Genomic DNA, 16,645 nt, shown 5'->3' with positions numbered 1-16,645 from the left:
ACACAGAAGCTCTCACACTTCAGGGATGTACTGTTACTAGTAGCTCGACAGTGAAAGACCTGGTGTTTAATAGACAGCAACTTGTCTTTAAACTTATATCACCATATTACAAACACAGCCTTCTTCACCTTAGAAATATCACCAAGCTGAGAAACATCCTGTCTGTATCTGATGCTGAGAAGCTAGTTGATGCCTTCATGACCTCTAGACTGGACTATTGTAATGCATTACTAGGTGGTTGTCCTGCATCTTTAATAAATAGGTTACAGTTAGTCCAACATGCAGCTGCCAGAGTTCTCACTAGGACAAGAAAGTATGACCATATAACCCCAATTTTATCATCTCTACACTGGCTACCCTTTAAAGGTGGGGTCTCTGATTTTTGAAAGCCAATGTTGACATTTGAAATCACCAAAACAAACACGCCCCTAACCCAAATGGGTCCCACCCCTGTATCGATAGCTCCGCCCACACATACATACATAACCCAGGCAGATAATGGAAAGAAACGTGTCTTTATCATAGCTGAAGGGAAGAACAATACGATTGCAGATAAACAAACAAGCAAAAATGACACACAAGCATAATGATGTAAAGGACAAAGGCATATATTAGTTCTGTGTAACAAAGCAAAACCAACGTTACTCACCTATCGAGAAGGAAAAAAGCGCCTCGGCGTCTTAAGTAAAGTCGGCCACATATTCACAGGTCGGAGTTTCCCGAGTCGATAACTCCTGAGCTAAAGGCTGTTACTACACAAAACGCAGTTGTAGCTGCCTCTCTACATTACTACGATAGAAAAGAGGTGTTATTTGTGTAGTACAGTGGTACTCCGCTTATCGACCGGCTCGGACATCAACCTTTTCGCTTAGCGAACAGTTGTTTGAGCGAAATTTGCACCTGCTGAACGACCAAATCCCTGCTTATCGACCTCGACCCATGTAGTGCGAGGGGAAGGATCTTCCCAGTCTCGCCTCAGCCTTCGTGGAGAGAGCATCTATCGTAAATTAAACTTCGGTTTGTCGGAAGAAAGGTTTGCTGTTGAAATGCTTGCTTGTCCTGGACAACGGCACATCCTCCAGATTTAGGCGATGAGTTGGAGGCTGAGTTTGACTGGATTACAGTCAAATTTCTGCCATCAAATATGACCTCCCTCATTCAGCCTATGGATCAGATGATCATAGCAAACTTTAAAAAACTCTACACCAAACACCTGTTTCGTAAGTGTTTTAGCATGACCAATTCCAGCAATTTGACCCTGAAAGAGTACTGGAAGGACGACTTCAGTATCTATCAGTGTATTCAACTGATAGATATGGCAAAGTTTTTAATTTATACTTTTTACAGTATTATATACAATATTATTTATGTACCTGTATTATTTTATGTATAATTTAGTATTAATACTGCTAAAAACGGGGCAAAAATGGTTAATTATTGGGTATCGGTGGAGGTCGGGAACGGATTAATCGGGTATCCATTTCTTATGGGATAATTACATTCGCTCTCCGACCTTTTCGCATTTTGACCGGTTTTATGGAACGGATTAAGATCAATAAGCGGGGTACCACTGTAACAGCGTTTAGCTCAGGAGTTATTGACACGTATATTAACACGTCCTACTTCTTGCCTTATCGTAAGCCTTTCTTCTCTTTCTTTCTTTGTTTTTAACCTCCATGTCGATGTTAAAACCACTTTCTGTTAATGTCACACATGCGCACTGAACACTCTCTCCACCCATATTGACAAGACACGCCCCTTTCTGCTCATTGGCTACACGTTAGATTTCATTTTTGTTTTGATTTTTGTTTATTATTCGGCTCGACTCGGTTTTCTGAAGCATTTCTCAAAAATCGGAGACCCTGCCTTTAAGTTTAGAACTGATTACAAACTGCTGCTACTTACGTACAAGGCTCTTAATGGTTTAGCTCCCATGTATCTAACTAGTCTTCTAACACGTTACAATCCTTCACGCTCTCTGACATCACAAAACTCAGGACTTCTGCTAGTTCCCAGAATATCTAAGTCTACTAAAGGTGGTAGAGCGTTTTCTTATTTAGCTCCCAAACTCCTGATAGTGTTCGGGGCTCAGACACACTTTCACAGTTTAAATGTAGATTAAAAACTCATCTCTTTAGTCAGGCGTACACATAATACATCCCATAATATTGTGCTCTATTACATCAGACCAAATGCACATTACCATCTAGTGCTTGATAATATTATGAACAGTAGCTACATTAATTCCTCTAAACTGCTTCTCTCTTTCTACCATCTTGAGGCATCCAGACATTGTACCAGCTCCAGTTGTGTTCCACTTCTTGAAGGTCATGAACGTTCAAAGAGGAGATACCAACTCCATGTGGTCTTTGAGGACAACAATCTCCTCATCAATACAACATTTATCAGACTGTATATATATATAATCACACCCCCAGTGTCACCCAGATGAGGATGAGGTTATATAATCACACCCCCAGTGTCACCCAGATGAGGATGAGGTTCCCCTTTGAGTCTGGTTCCTCTCAAGGTTCCTTCCTTTACCATCTAAGGGAGTTTTTCCTCCCCACAGTCACCTGAGTCACCTCAGACTTGTTCATTGGGGATAAATACATACACATTTATATATATATATCTAATATTAATCTTGTATTTTGTGTTATATTAATCTTTATATTATTCTTTATATCAACCTTTTGTTCTATGTTTATGTTCTATAAATCTGTGTGTGTGTGTATGTGTGTGTGAGGAGCAGGTAGATGATGGCCCACATGTCAGCCTGGGTTAAAGATGAGGGCTTCATCTGAAGTCAGTCAGCAGAAACCCTGACGTGGTTTTGGGGAAGTCAGAACTTTTACTTGCCCTAAAGTCTCTTTACTGCTACAGTGAGTTATTAAAATGCTTAACATCTGCACAGAGGAACTAAGAAACACTGTGAAACACTGCGTGTGTTCCAGTAAAATACTGAGTGATAGAGCAGATCGTGATGATCTGATGCCTTTATTATATTTCAGCCATGTGGTGAGAAACATGTCACTACACTCCAAAATGTACACATCAGAAATCTACAGCTTTATTTTCACTCATGAGTGAAGTTTTGTGGTTGAGTTTAGATCATTTCCTGTGTTCCATTTCTCACATATAAACTTTACAATGAAATCTGAGTCTGAACTGATTCTGAGTCTGAGTGACGTTAGGCTTTGTGTCAGTGAACAGATTGTGATGTAAATAAACAGAATTAAAATTTTACACTTTATTATAAGATTGAATTTAAACTTTTGCTAATTAAAGTGATGAGCTACAATTCTATTATATTTGTCAATTTCAGACTGTAGGAGGTTTCTCACTCCCTCACCAGCAGATTGTTACACTACAGCATCACATCCTAGTGTGCAGTAACTTCTCTTCACCTTAAATATTGCCAGTGTTTTTTTTTTTTTATTGTATGTGAAATTTGTATAGAGATTTTGTTAGAGATTTTGCAAAGAGAAGAGTTTTGTGCCCTTCTGGTTGAGGCCTGCAGATGGCGCACTAGTCCATGTTACAGATATTCATTCATTCATTCATTTTCTACAGCTTATCCGAACTTCTCGGGTCACGGGGAGCCTGTGCCTATCTTAGGCGTCTACAGATATTCAATTCAATTTAAATTTATTTGTATAGAGCTTTTAACAAATAAATGTAACTTGAATTGAATATCTGTAACATGGACTAGTGCGCCATCTGCAGGCTTCAACTAGAAGTGAGTGAATGAGTGTGTGTGTGTGCCCTGCGATGGTTTGGCACTCCAGGGTGTATCCTGCCTTGATGCCCAATGACGCCTGAGATAGGCACAGGCTCCCCGTGACCCGAGACGTTCGGATAAGCGGTAGAAGATGAGAGAGAGATGAGAGAGAGAGAGAGAGAGAGCTTTTAACAATGGACATTGTCTCAAAGCAACTTTACAGAACATGAGACACAAATGCAAAAAGGTACAAAAAGTTTATTACTATACAAAGACACACACACACACGAGTGCACACACACACTTACACTTGATTACAGTAAAGTCTCAATCTGGAGACTCATTTACTGTATATTCCACTAGAGGGCACTGTGGCATTGCATTTCTCTATAATGAAGACTCTCTCGCTCTGTGTGTGTGTACGTCGATGTTCATGTGTACATGATTGTGTGTAGGTGATACAGCAGCGGTGGTCTTCAGTAGCAGTGAGGGAATCCTGTGGATGAAGCCTGATGGGTCTGAGAATAAAAAGCTCACCAACACAACAGGAACATCAGGAGCTTTAGGGTGCTTTCACACCTATAGTTCGGTTCATTTGGTCCGGACCAAAAGCAAAAAATGACCCATTGTAGCTTTTTATCAGTTTTGGTTCCTTTTCACACCACACTGATCGTTCTGTTCCGCACCAGTTGGAACGAACCAAAATGCAGTCATGTGATAACATCCACATCACTCATTGGCCACATGTCTTTGAGTTTATTTCCTAAACTGCTTCTCAATTGGTCAGAATAAACGTGCAAGGAATTTCAAAGAATCTCCGGAAGTAAATAAAAAGAGGAAAATACAGGAAAATACAGCATACAATACACCATGGAGAGACGACCGCGTGCTGCGATTATGTTCGTGGTTGTAATCTACTACATCACTTGTATACAGCATTCTATGCAAAGTCTTAATTTTCAGAATGAAGCGCGGATGCGGCTTGAAAATATCATTTTAATGCACCGCAAACGGCGAAGACACATCGCAAGACACTTCAGGAGGCGGCGAGCATTACTTTTGCGAAACTGTGACATGCTCATCTTCCGAAAATATTGCCAAAGAAACACTACGGCAGCTGGTTTAGTCCAAAATGCACAATACTTTTTGCAATTTATGCAAATTCAACCGAACTAAAGAAGGCAGGTGTGAAAGCACCCATAACCTCTCACACTGCTGATAACACACTGTACTTGACTGACACTGAACACATCTACAGGTACTGAACACACACACACACTGTACTGGACCAACACTGAACACATCTAAAGGTACTGCACACACACACACTGTACTGGACCGACACATAACACATCTACAGGTACTGAAAACACACACTGTGTGGCATGGTAGGCCTTAATTTAAGTTCATTCATTGTTTTGAGCTGGTTTTGAGTTTGTATGCCTTATATCAACATTCTTTATTTATGTTGTTAATTTTGGGGACTTTTAGGTTGAAACCCTATTATTGGTGAGTGAAGGGACTTTTATTTTGAAGGAGTACACCAGAGAGGAAGGAAGGCCTAGAGACTAAAGTAGGCAATGGTTGGAAGTTGTACAGGCTGTTCTCCCCTACAAGCATTTTTCAGGGCAATGTCCCGAGGGTTTTGGAATCCTTTTGTAACCCTATTTTTAACCCATAAGGTATAAAATAATTACCTTATTTAATTTTATTTACCACTCCGTCCAGGGTGTATCCTGCCTTTATGCCCGATGATACCTGAGATAGGCACAGGCTCCCCGTGACCCGAGGTAGTTCGGATAAAGCTGTAGAAAATTAGTGAGAGAGAGAGAATTTTATTTACCCTTAACAAAGAAACCTGGATTCCCGGCAGTTGAATTGTGAATTGGCCTGTAGTATTCTATTTACATCAGTCTAAAATCACAATCTCTCTTAGTGTTATATTAACCATCCCAATAAATGAAACACAAGAACACAATAATGTATAATGTAAAGTAGTAAATTAACAACCAATATTTATTTTCTTATTCTAGATTTGTTATTTTGGTTGTGATGTAGTTATCATTTAAACAAAATGGATGAAACCATTAAACAACCATTAAACCAACAACCATTAAACAACAGAGAGCAAGGGTTATTGCCACCCTAAAGAAACCTGCTCTGGATCCATCAGATATCAGTAACTACAGACCGGTATCACTTCTCTCATTTCTTTCAAAAATTCTTGAACGTATTGTCTATAATCAACTGTCTGTCTATCTCTCACAGAACAACCTCCAAGATCCCAAACAGTCTGGCCTTAAAGCAGCTCATTCTACAGAGACAGCCCTTTTGGATGTCTCTGAGAAACTACATGCTGCTAGATCAGCCAAACTGTCATCCATCCTTATCCTCCTTGACCTTTCAGCAGCGTTTGATACGGTCAACCACAAGACTCTCTTATCCACCCTCAGGAGTCTTGGGATTTGTGGATCAGCTTGGGAATGGTTTGCTTCCTACCTGGAAGGGCGCTCATATCCGGTAACATAGAGGGGAGTGACATCTGCTCCACACAGACTCTCCACTGATGTCCCACAGGGCTCAGTACTTGGTCCTCTTCTTTTCTCCCTGTATACTCACTCTCTTGGTGAAATTATTTCATCACATGGGTTCTCTTACCACTGCTATGCTGATGATACACAACTTATCTTTTTTTTCCCACCCTCAGATGCCACAGCTTCTGACCGGATCTCAGCATGTCTAGCAGAAATTTCATCATGGATGACTGCTCATCAGTTAAAGCTCAATCCTAGCAGAACTGCTGCGATCCCTCCACTGGCTTCCGGTAGCTGCAGCATCCGGTTCAAAACACTGATGCTGGCCTACAAAGCCAAAAATGGACCAGCTCCCTCTTACCTCAAAGCCCTCATCATTCCTCGCACTGCACGCCGGAACCTCCGATCTACCAGCACTGCTCGACTGGTTCCACCATCTCTCAGAGTAAGAGGCAAGTATACTACAAGACTCTTCTCTGTTCTGGCACCAAGGTGGTGGAATGAACTTCCCATAGAGGTCCGGAAAGCTGAGTCACTGGCTATTTTCAAGCGGTGGTTGAAGACTTACTTATTCAGGAAACACTTCAACTAGCACTTCTTTCCTTATCTTTTGCATTTATAAAAAAAAACAACAAAAAAAAACCCTTTGACACTTTTTCATTGTAACTTTGAACAAATGTTTTAAACTCATGGTATCTTAAGTATGTAACCTAGTGAGCAGCATTAATGTATTCAGTGTTAGAGATTTAAGCACTTATGTACGTCGCTCTGGATAAGGGGTCTGTCACATGCTGTACATGTAAATGTAAACAGTAGATGATGAAATATTTGAAACCTGAAACCAAAATAAAACGTATCAAATGGTATGAAAATTTATTATTCTCTTGCTTTGGCTATTCTTGTTACAACCCTGTTTTTTTTACTTCAAATTATGTCAATCAAATCACATGAGATTGCATTTCTCTCGTTAGTAAACTGAAACACCTCAAAACAGATAAAGCAATGCACAAAGATATAACCAGAACCCAATATGAATAGTATTTCAAAATTTATAAGAACCAACAACTCAGTCACACACACTAGTGTTTCGTTAAGGCCCAGTTGGTGCACATGCGCAGTGTAAAGGATAATGACCAATCCTCTTAAGCACAAACTTTGAAAATAGACCCACTTACATCCATCCGAGGAAAACAAGATGAAACATGAATAGAGTCAACTCACGATTACCACTGATCACTTCTCCCTGTGTGATGAGTCAGGCCGATCCAAGCACAGAGCAAACATGCAAACTTTACAGCACCAGAAACACAACACATCCAGTGGCAAACGAGGAAGTCCCAGGTCCAACTCGATCCCGTCTGCAGTCACTGTTCACACATGCTGTTCCTGCGATAACCGCTAGGCCTTTGTTACACGCGATGGCAGAGATCTCTTAAACAGTCGGCGAAATGAAAATAGCGTCGAACTTTGAAAAGAATCAAATAAACTAAAACGAATACAGTTTAATATTAATATTTAAACGAATATTCTCAGTCTCCAAACATGCTAACCTCTGCCGTTTTAGCACGCACACACAGCGTGCACGTCTCCTCTCGCCATGTGCGTTGCTCCTCCCCCTTTCTTCCAGCTGTAACTTTTACCTTTAACTCCACAGTCATTGGCCAACAATAATATTCACATTTAACCCATTAATTGACTATATAAAACAAACCCATATCTGAAAAATAAAACAATGCTGCATGTAATATTACATTTTAAAATAGAAATAAAATAAATAAATTGGCATTATACAACATTGAAAACAAAGCACAATTTTAAAGGTCCCTACACTTTTTTCCAGGTAAAGGTCTCCAGTTGAAATAAGGGTGGATTTCATGGCTGGTACGTTTCAAGAGACCATTGGATTATTTTTTTCCTTCAAACTTGGGATTTATCTATTTTCTGGGATTATTCAAGGACTGAGAGAAGCTTAACTATAGACTAACAAAAGACAGTCAGCTAAGTGGTGAACAGTTTGTGTTTGTGTTTACTGTCCTAATATATGCACCTATTCTTACTCCAGTTGTGTGTAATTCAGTCGTGTCCTTTTCTGGTCTCCTAACCAAAGTTTTCTATTTAAAACACAGTATCTGAGTGCCTGAACTTTTGTGTAACTGAAGGTCTAAGGATTCATTGAGACAGACTTGTTACAGATGGTGGCCCGTACGGGGAACTCATGTACATTGTGAACTGTGTTATTTGTTACCTGGTGGATTGTATTATTGTCGTGTGTTAACAGCTTTTGTTCTTACAATGGAGATTGTTCATTCAAACACAAAGACAGGGTCCATTCCTGTAGACATGTGGGGGCTGCAGAGTCTCTTCCTTTCCAGCTTGTTTCACCTGGAGATGCCTACAGGGATGTTGTTGAAATCAGTTCTCTATAAAGTGATTTGTACATTAACAGTCAGGCTGAAGAGAGTGATGAGGAAGGCCAACCACCTTTGAAGCCTGTATGAAATGACATTGAGAGAATAGACCACCCTCACCACCAGACCACCAGAAATAACCACCCTCACCCAATCTGTCCAAGAAGTACACACTGAAATTTCCACATTAAATGAGGATTTTTAAGCTTTCAATCAAAGTGCACTTAACAGAGAAACTGCCTTCAGAGAAACTCTGGACCAGCGGTTTGAAAAGATTGAGGAATTAATGCAAAGGTCTCTGAATAAGCTAGAACATGCTGTTGTAGAGTGTCTTCAGAGAAGAATGGAAAAAGGAAGTTGCCCGTTTAAGAAAGACTAGCACTCCTGTGACACATTTTTCTTTTGGAGCTTCTGCTTCGGACACTGTGCAGTCATACATGTCAGACATTGAACTTGTAGCCACTTCACCGTGGCTACAAGTTCAATGTCTGACATGTATGACTGCACAGTGTCCGAAGCAGAAGCTCCAAAAGAAAAATGTTCTTTCTGGTCCAGCCCGGAGCTGGTGGCTTGACCAAAGAAATAAGATCCACAACTGGATGGACTTTAAAAATGCATTTTTGGGAGCATTCTTACCCACTGACTATCTCACTGAGGTAGAAGAATAACTCAAAACTATGATCCAGGGGCCTGATCAATGTATTAGAGACTTTGCCTATGATTATAGGGCATTGTGCCTGAGGAGGAAATGGAGGATTCTGAATAACTGCAACCCTTCTGTGGCGGGAAGCCTACGAGGTGCTGTGCACACAGTGGAACAGTTAGTCAAGGTTGGATCAATGGTAGAAAGAGACCTTAACTCTAAAAGAGATTATTGTGCCAAAGTAAATTAAATTAAGACCAGTGAAAAGGGAAAAAAGAATCCAATAGTATGACATGTTAACGTTCCTAAATCCACTGCTGGGCAATCCCAACCTCTCACTTTAGTCCATCCTACAACCCCTCCATTGCTTCAAGTTGCTGTGAGTATCCATGGATGACAAGTTGAAGCTATACTAGACACTAGTTCCACTTTCACTTTAATGCAGAAGAAGTTGTGGGAAACACTGGTTAAACCATGTGAACAAATGCAAAAACACGCCAACAAAACATTTATGCTAGCCAACGGAAAGGCACAAAAATCAGAAGGTAGAGTTCCTATTACCTGTGAGTGGCATGGACTGGTGTGGACCGTTCATACCTATTTGATGGCAGATGAACAGCTTGCTTTTCCACTTATATTAGGTCTGGATTTCCTTAGCCAGGCTGATGTACGAGTAAACGTGGGCAAATATAATTATGAACTATACATTAAAGAAAGAACTAGAGTATTTCCTTTTCTCAGCCAGCCTCTGGGAAAACAGTTACGGAGCCAGCAAGAAGAATGTGTAGTCACCTTGTACATGGCTTTAACCTTGGACTCTGAAGTACCTAAGCAATTGATTACTGGATCAACTTTAATTGATGATCTGATACTAAGGTATCCACCTGAGGTACTACGACTTCTGTATGCTTGGCCTTCTGTCTGTTCAGACAAGCTAGGGAAGACAAACCTGACCACCCACAAGATCATAACAACAGATGACATACCGATACGATGCAAAGCCTATTGAGTTTCACCTCTAAAGAAGGATTTTATTAAGGAGGAGGTTCACAGGATGCTTCAGGAAGGCATAATTGAGCCCTCACAATCTTCTTGGGCCTTCCCAGTGGTCCTTGTGCCAAAACCTTATCAGAGCCTACGTTTCTGTGTTGACTATAGAAAGTTAAATGCAAAAACACCACAGGATGCTTACCCCATGCCTATTATTCATGATATTTTGGAATCTATGCACGGAGCAAAATATTTCAGCACATTGGATTTAAAATCTGGGTACTGGCAGATACAAATGGACAAGGATAGTCATGAGAAGACTGCCTTCATCACTCCGTTTGGCATGTATAATTTTTTGACCATGCCATTTGGTCTAAAAAATGCAGGGGCTGCATTTCAACATCTCATGGAAAGGGTCCTTGGTGAGCTAAGGGGGACTATATATGTTTTGTGTATATTGATGACATTATTGTATACTCACCTTCTCAACAGAAGCACCTTCAAGACCTGGAAGCTGTTTTTTTCCAGACTCCACCAAGCCAACTTGACCCTGAATTTGAAGAACTGCCATTTCCTTAAGAATGAATTGAAGTTCCTGGGCCATGTTGTTTCAGGAAAAGCGGTGGAGGTAGACCCAGAAAAACAAATGCTATCGCCAACTACCTTGTTCCTCATGACATTCAGACATTACAGAGGTTTGTAGGCATGGTAGGCTGGTACCACAAATTCATCCCACATTTTGCAGAGCTGGCTGCCCCTTTGTATCAGTTGCAGCGAAAAGGTGTCACGTGGAAATGGATGGAAAAATGTCAGCAGAGTATGGAGAGCCTGAAGGTAGCCCTGCAGAAAGCCCCTGTGCTGGCCCAACCAGATCTGAGCCATCCTTTTCAAGTACAAACTGATGCCAGTTCTACAGGACTTGGAGCTGTACTTTCACAAATCATTGATAATGTGGAGCGTGTGATTGCGTTTGCCTCAAGGAGCTTGAGGGGAGCAGAACTGAACTACTCAACCTCAGAGAAGGAATGTCTGGCTGTTGTGTGGGCAGTTGAAAAGTGGCACCATTATTTGGAGGGTGTATCTTTTGTGGTGTACACTGACCATGCAGCACTGACATGGGCCTTTAATTCTCCAAAGACAACAACCCGCCTCACTAGGTGGACTTTGAGGGTACAGCGGTTTCAATTCCAGGTTCAATATAGAAAGGGCAGAATGAATGTGGTACCAGACGCTCTATCTAGATCTGTGGAAGACAACGCTGTCCTGGCTGCATATGTAGCGAAGACCTCATCATGGCATTTCAACTTACCAACTTCTCTGGCTGAGATACAAGTCGCCCAAGAACAAGATGAGCAGGTAAAGGAATTAATGGAAAAAGTTGATGGAAAGGAGGAGAAAAGTGATAGAATAAGATGGGAAATCCAGCAGGGTGTACTCTACCGAATTATTCCAAGCGCCGATGGTGTTAAATTCCAGCTGGTAGTCCCAAAATCTCTTACTCCCACTTTCCTAGGCTATTTCCATGACAACCCCTTAGGAGCTCATCTGGGGAAGATGAAAACTCTTCTTAAAATCTTGGAGGTGGCCTGGTGGCCAGATGTCCGAAAGGATGTGTGGCAACATGAGAAAGAGTGTGTTGTGTGTCAACAATACAAACCGTTAAATACCAAACCCCTTGAGTTTCTTCAATCAACTCAAGTGAACAAATCCGGTCACATGCTGTGCATCAATCTCATGGGGCCATTTCCAAAAAGTCTGAAGGGCAACATCTATGTCCTTGTAGTGGTTGACTATTTCACAAAGTGGGTGGAGCTATTCACTTTAAGAGATAGTAAGACTCCATGCATCTGTCGGATTTTGAAGGATGAAATCTTCAATCGATGGGGAGTGCCCAAGGACATCCTGTCTGACAGAGGCCCACAGTTTCTTAGTCAGCTCTTGGTTGATCTGTGCAAAAACTGGGGCGTTACTCAGAAACTAATTACCAGTTGTCACCCCCAGACCAACCTTTCCGAATGAGTCAACAAAACTCTGAAAACCATGATGGCTTCTTATGTGGGAGGGGAGGGGACTTTGAAAACATCTACAGGTACTGAACACACACACTGTACTGAACCAACACGGAACACATCTACAGGTACTGAACACTCACACTAAACTGGGCCAACACTAAACACACCTGCAGGTACTGAACACACACTGTACTGGACCAACACTGAACACATCTACAGGTACTTGACACACACACAATGTACTGGACCAACACTGAACAACATTAAACACATAAATAGGAACTGAACACACACATGCACGTTTACAGGTACAGAACACACACATGCACATTTACAGGTACTGAACACACACATGCACGTGTCCAGGTACTGAACACACACATGCACGTGTCCAGGTACTGAACACACACATGTATCCAGGAACTGAACACACACTCGTGTACAGGTACTGAACACGCACACGTGTACAGGACCAACACCAAACACATCTACAGGTACTGAACACACACACACTGTACTGGACCAACACTGAACAACACTAAACACATCAATAGGAACTGAACACACACATGTGTACAGGTACTGAACACACACGTGTACAGGTACTGAACACACACACACGTGTACAGGTACTGAACACACACACACACGTGTACATGTACTTAACACACTCACACGCAGGTACTGAACACACACACTAAACTGGACCAATATTGAACAACATTAAACACATCAATAGGTACTGAACACACACACACAAACACACACACATGTACGGTACTGAGAACACACACGTGTACTGATCTCTGAACTGTGTGTGTTCTCAGGTTGGTTCTGGATGCATTAGATCATGAACCCTCAGTGATGTTCTCTGGAGTCAGTGGGATTGTGGGTCTGGCTGTGGACTGGATTAATGAGGTTCTGTACTGGACCAGTAACAGTACTGGAGCTGTTCATGCTGCAGAACTGAACGGAAGTGAACACACTCCTCTAATCTCGGGTCTGTCGTCCCCGACCGCTGTCGCCGTGCAGCCTGTAGTCGGGTCAGTTGTGCAGGTTCTAACTCCAAGTAAATGATGAATAAACTTTAACTGGTTTAACTTTTATTGAAACTTTCACTTTTTCTCTCGATTAGTTTCCTGTTCTGGGCCGACGCTGGAGTTTCTCCCAGAATCGAGCGCTCTGGTCTGAACGGACAGAACAGGAAAATCCTGGTCAGCTCCATTATTCAGAACCCCGTCTCCATCGCTCTCGGTTAGTACACCTTCATCCCTCCATCCATCTCTCCATCTCAGTTAATACACACACACATCATCTCTCCATCTATCTTCTTCTAAGATTAATATCTCACTCTCTATCTCCCCTGTCTCTCACTTCATCCTATCTGTTCTAAAACGATGTACTAAAGACACACACACACACACACACACACACACACACACACACACACACACACACACACTGCAGTGAGTTTGTAGCCTGTTATTAAAGAGGTGATTAACATGGTGTTAATGAGCAGATGTTCACCATGGGCTTCTGTACTGGGCCGACTCGGTAAATATCTATCATGTACAGTATATACATATATAATTGTGATAAATTAACAAGCAAACTTCAAGATTCATTCTTCATTTATCTGTTTTTCTATTGTAACATATACTGTATATGTTAGTGAGAGATGCGCGTGCACAAGCACACACACACATATGCACACACACACACACACACACTAGTGATGGGAAGTTCGGTTCTTTTCCGCGGACCGGTTCTTTCGGACAGTTCGTTTTAATGAACCAGTTCAATAATCCAGTTCACCAGTTCTTTTACATCCTGACGTAATGACGTAATTCACAATGACGTCATGACGTAAATTCCTTCATCCCACCGCTGCCGGCAGATATTAATACAGTCAATTTAACACACTTGAACACAAGTTCTTTGTAATCATAACTTTATTTGAATACGTTTCTTACATTTAAGTTTTGCAACTAAAACACGCAGTACAGGCATCGATGTGCAAACGTGTCTTAAAGATATAAAGTTAATAAACTAATCTTCATCAACTTACAAAAACTTACAAAAAAAGCGTAGTTTTGAAATGTTTCTTTCGCTCCATCAGTTGTTTAAAAAACTAATGCAACTGAGTTAAACACTCATACGTTGATAAGACATTAAATCATAACCATTTACATTTGTTGCTGCATCAGTTCAGTGATGTACGCATGTGCAGTTACAACAGCTCATCAGTTCTCAGTATGTCGGACACGTCAGAAAGTAACAGTTCTCAGTTCAGTGATTCGCTGTATCAGTTCTGTTATTCAAGCATGTGCAGTATCAACAGCTCATCGGTTCACATACGCATCCGAAAGAAACAGTTCTCAGTTCTGAACTGCTGATTCGCTGTATCGGTTCAGTGTTTCACACATATGCAGTATCAACAGCTCGAGCTCACAGTTCTCTCAGCACAACATGTCTCAGTTCAGTGTACAGGAGGTACATATACTCCGGGATATTAGTTTATTTAGAGTTGGAGGGGCTGTCAGGCATGACTGAAAGTTCATCCAGTTCACTAAAAAGAACCGGTTCAAAAGAACGATTTGTTCACGAACCGGCCATCACTAACACACACACACACGCACACACACACACACACACACACACACATACACACACACACACGCACTGTCATGTGTCTCGAATTCTTACCCTGCTTTTATACTCCTTTTGATTAGCCCTGTATTTAAGCTGTCATCGGTATTTGTTCTGTTTGGAGCAGTTTTACGTGTCCTCATGTTCCCCCTACTGCATGACCTGAGGTGGTGGTGTTCTGGTTTCTTGGTTTTTCTGGTTCTAGATCTTGTTTTCATTTCCTGGTTCATGTGTCCGGATTAAGTTTGATGTCGTTCCTCGCTGATCAACTAACGCTCATCTAATTCCTCTGTTTGAGATCCCGTGTGGATTCTGTTTCTCTATTAAATGCTAAATAAAATGACATTGGCTTTTTTTTTAGTGAGAGATGCACTAACCTCAGGTCACGCAGGAGGGGGAACATGAGGACAGACAAGATCAACTTGACTCGGTGCTCCTAATTTGCATAGGAATTCAGACGAGGTCTGCAGAAGGGTTAAAAAGGCTGCATTTCCAGTTTTAGGAGCTTTAGTTTCACACTGAGTTGAAAGAATGTTCTGATTTGCCTTCAGCTTTTATGAACACAGAAACCTGTCATTATGACAATCTTGTGACAACCTTCTGTATCTGTTGTTCATCATTCTGAAGAATTACTCAAAAACTCCACCTAGTTATTATTTAAAGGCTGTGTTTTCTGGATCTGTATCGATGTTAAGTGTAGGTGTAAATATAACATCCTCCCTTCTCTGACCTTTAAACAAAACAGGATTTTTTTTGTAAAAGATGCCACTGATCAAATGAACGACTTCTTGAAGTGATGTGAATGATTTCAGGCAGCATGTCCTTTACATCACGGCTTTTCAACAACATTGAAGCGTCACTTCAGTACAGATTCAGTACAAATTTCCCAAAAACCTTCAGTGTCGACATAATTCAGTTCAATTCAATTTTGGGGATAAATACTAACATATTTAAATATATTTAATATAACCTTGAATTTTTGTATTATATTAATATTTATATTAACTTTGTTTTATGTTTGTTCTGTAAAGCTGCTTAGAGACAAGGTCCATTGTTAAAAGCTCTATAGAAATAAATTTAAATTAAAAATTTTTTTTTATTGCACATTTAACAGTGGACATTGTCTCAAAGCAGCTTTACAGATATATAAACAATTCAGAATAAAAACAAAAACGTGACGGTGGCAAGAAAAAACTCCCTGAGACGATATGAGGAAGAGACCTTGAGAGAAACCACACCTCATTAGGGGGATTATAAATCATTATAAACACCTGAGAGTTGGATTATAAATCATTATAAACAAACACTGAGAGTTGGATTATAAATCATTATAAACAAACACTGAGAGTGGGATTATAAATCATTATAAACAAACACTGAGAGTTGGATTATAAATCATTATAAACAAACACTGAGAGTGGGATTATAAATCAATATAAATACTTGAAAGTGGGATTATAAATCAATATAAATACTTGAAAGTGGGATTATAAATCATTATAAACACTGAGAGTGGGATTATAAATCATTATAAACACTCAGTGGGATTATAAATCAGTATTAACACTGAGAGTGGGATTATAAATCATTATAAACACTCAGTGGGATTATAAATCAGTATTAACACTGCGAGTGGGATTATAAATCATTATAAACACTGAGAGTGGGATTATAAATCATTATAA

General features: G+C 40.6%; 1 protein-coding gene across 2 annotated transcripts in view; it reads left to right on the top strand.

The window, feature by feature from the left end:
* Nucleotides 1-16,645, top strand: part of LOC113642617 (N-acetyllactosaminide beta-1,3-N-acetylglucosaminyltransferase 3-like) — an 82,778-nt gene that overhangs the window by 46,771 nt on the left and 19,362 nt on the right. The window lies entirely within an intron of this gene.

This window comes from Tachysurus fulvidraco, chromosome 14 (genome assembly GCF_022655615.1).
Source record: "Tachysurus fulvidraco isolate hzauxx_2018 chromosome 14, HZAU_PFXX_2.0, whole genome shotgun sequence".
NCBI lineage: Eukaryota > Metazoa > Chordata > Actinopteri > Siluriformes > Bagridae > Tachysurus > Tachysurus fulvidraco.
The sequence above is the reverse complement of the archived record's forward strand: the minus strand, read 5'-3'. Positions and strand labels throughout refer to the sequence as shown.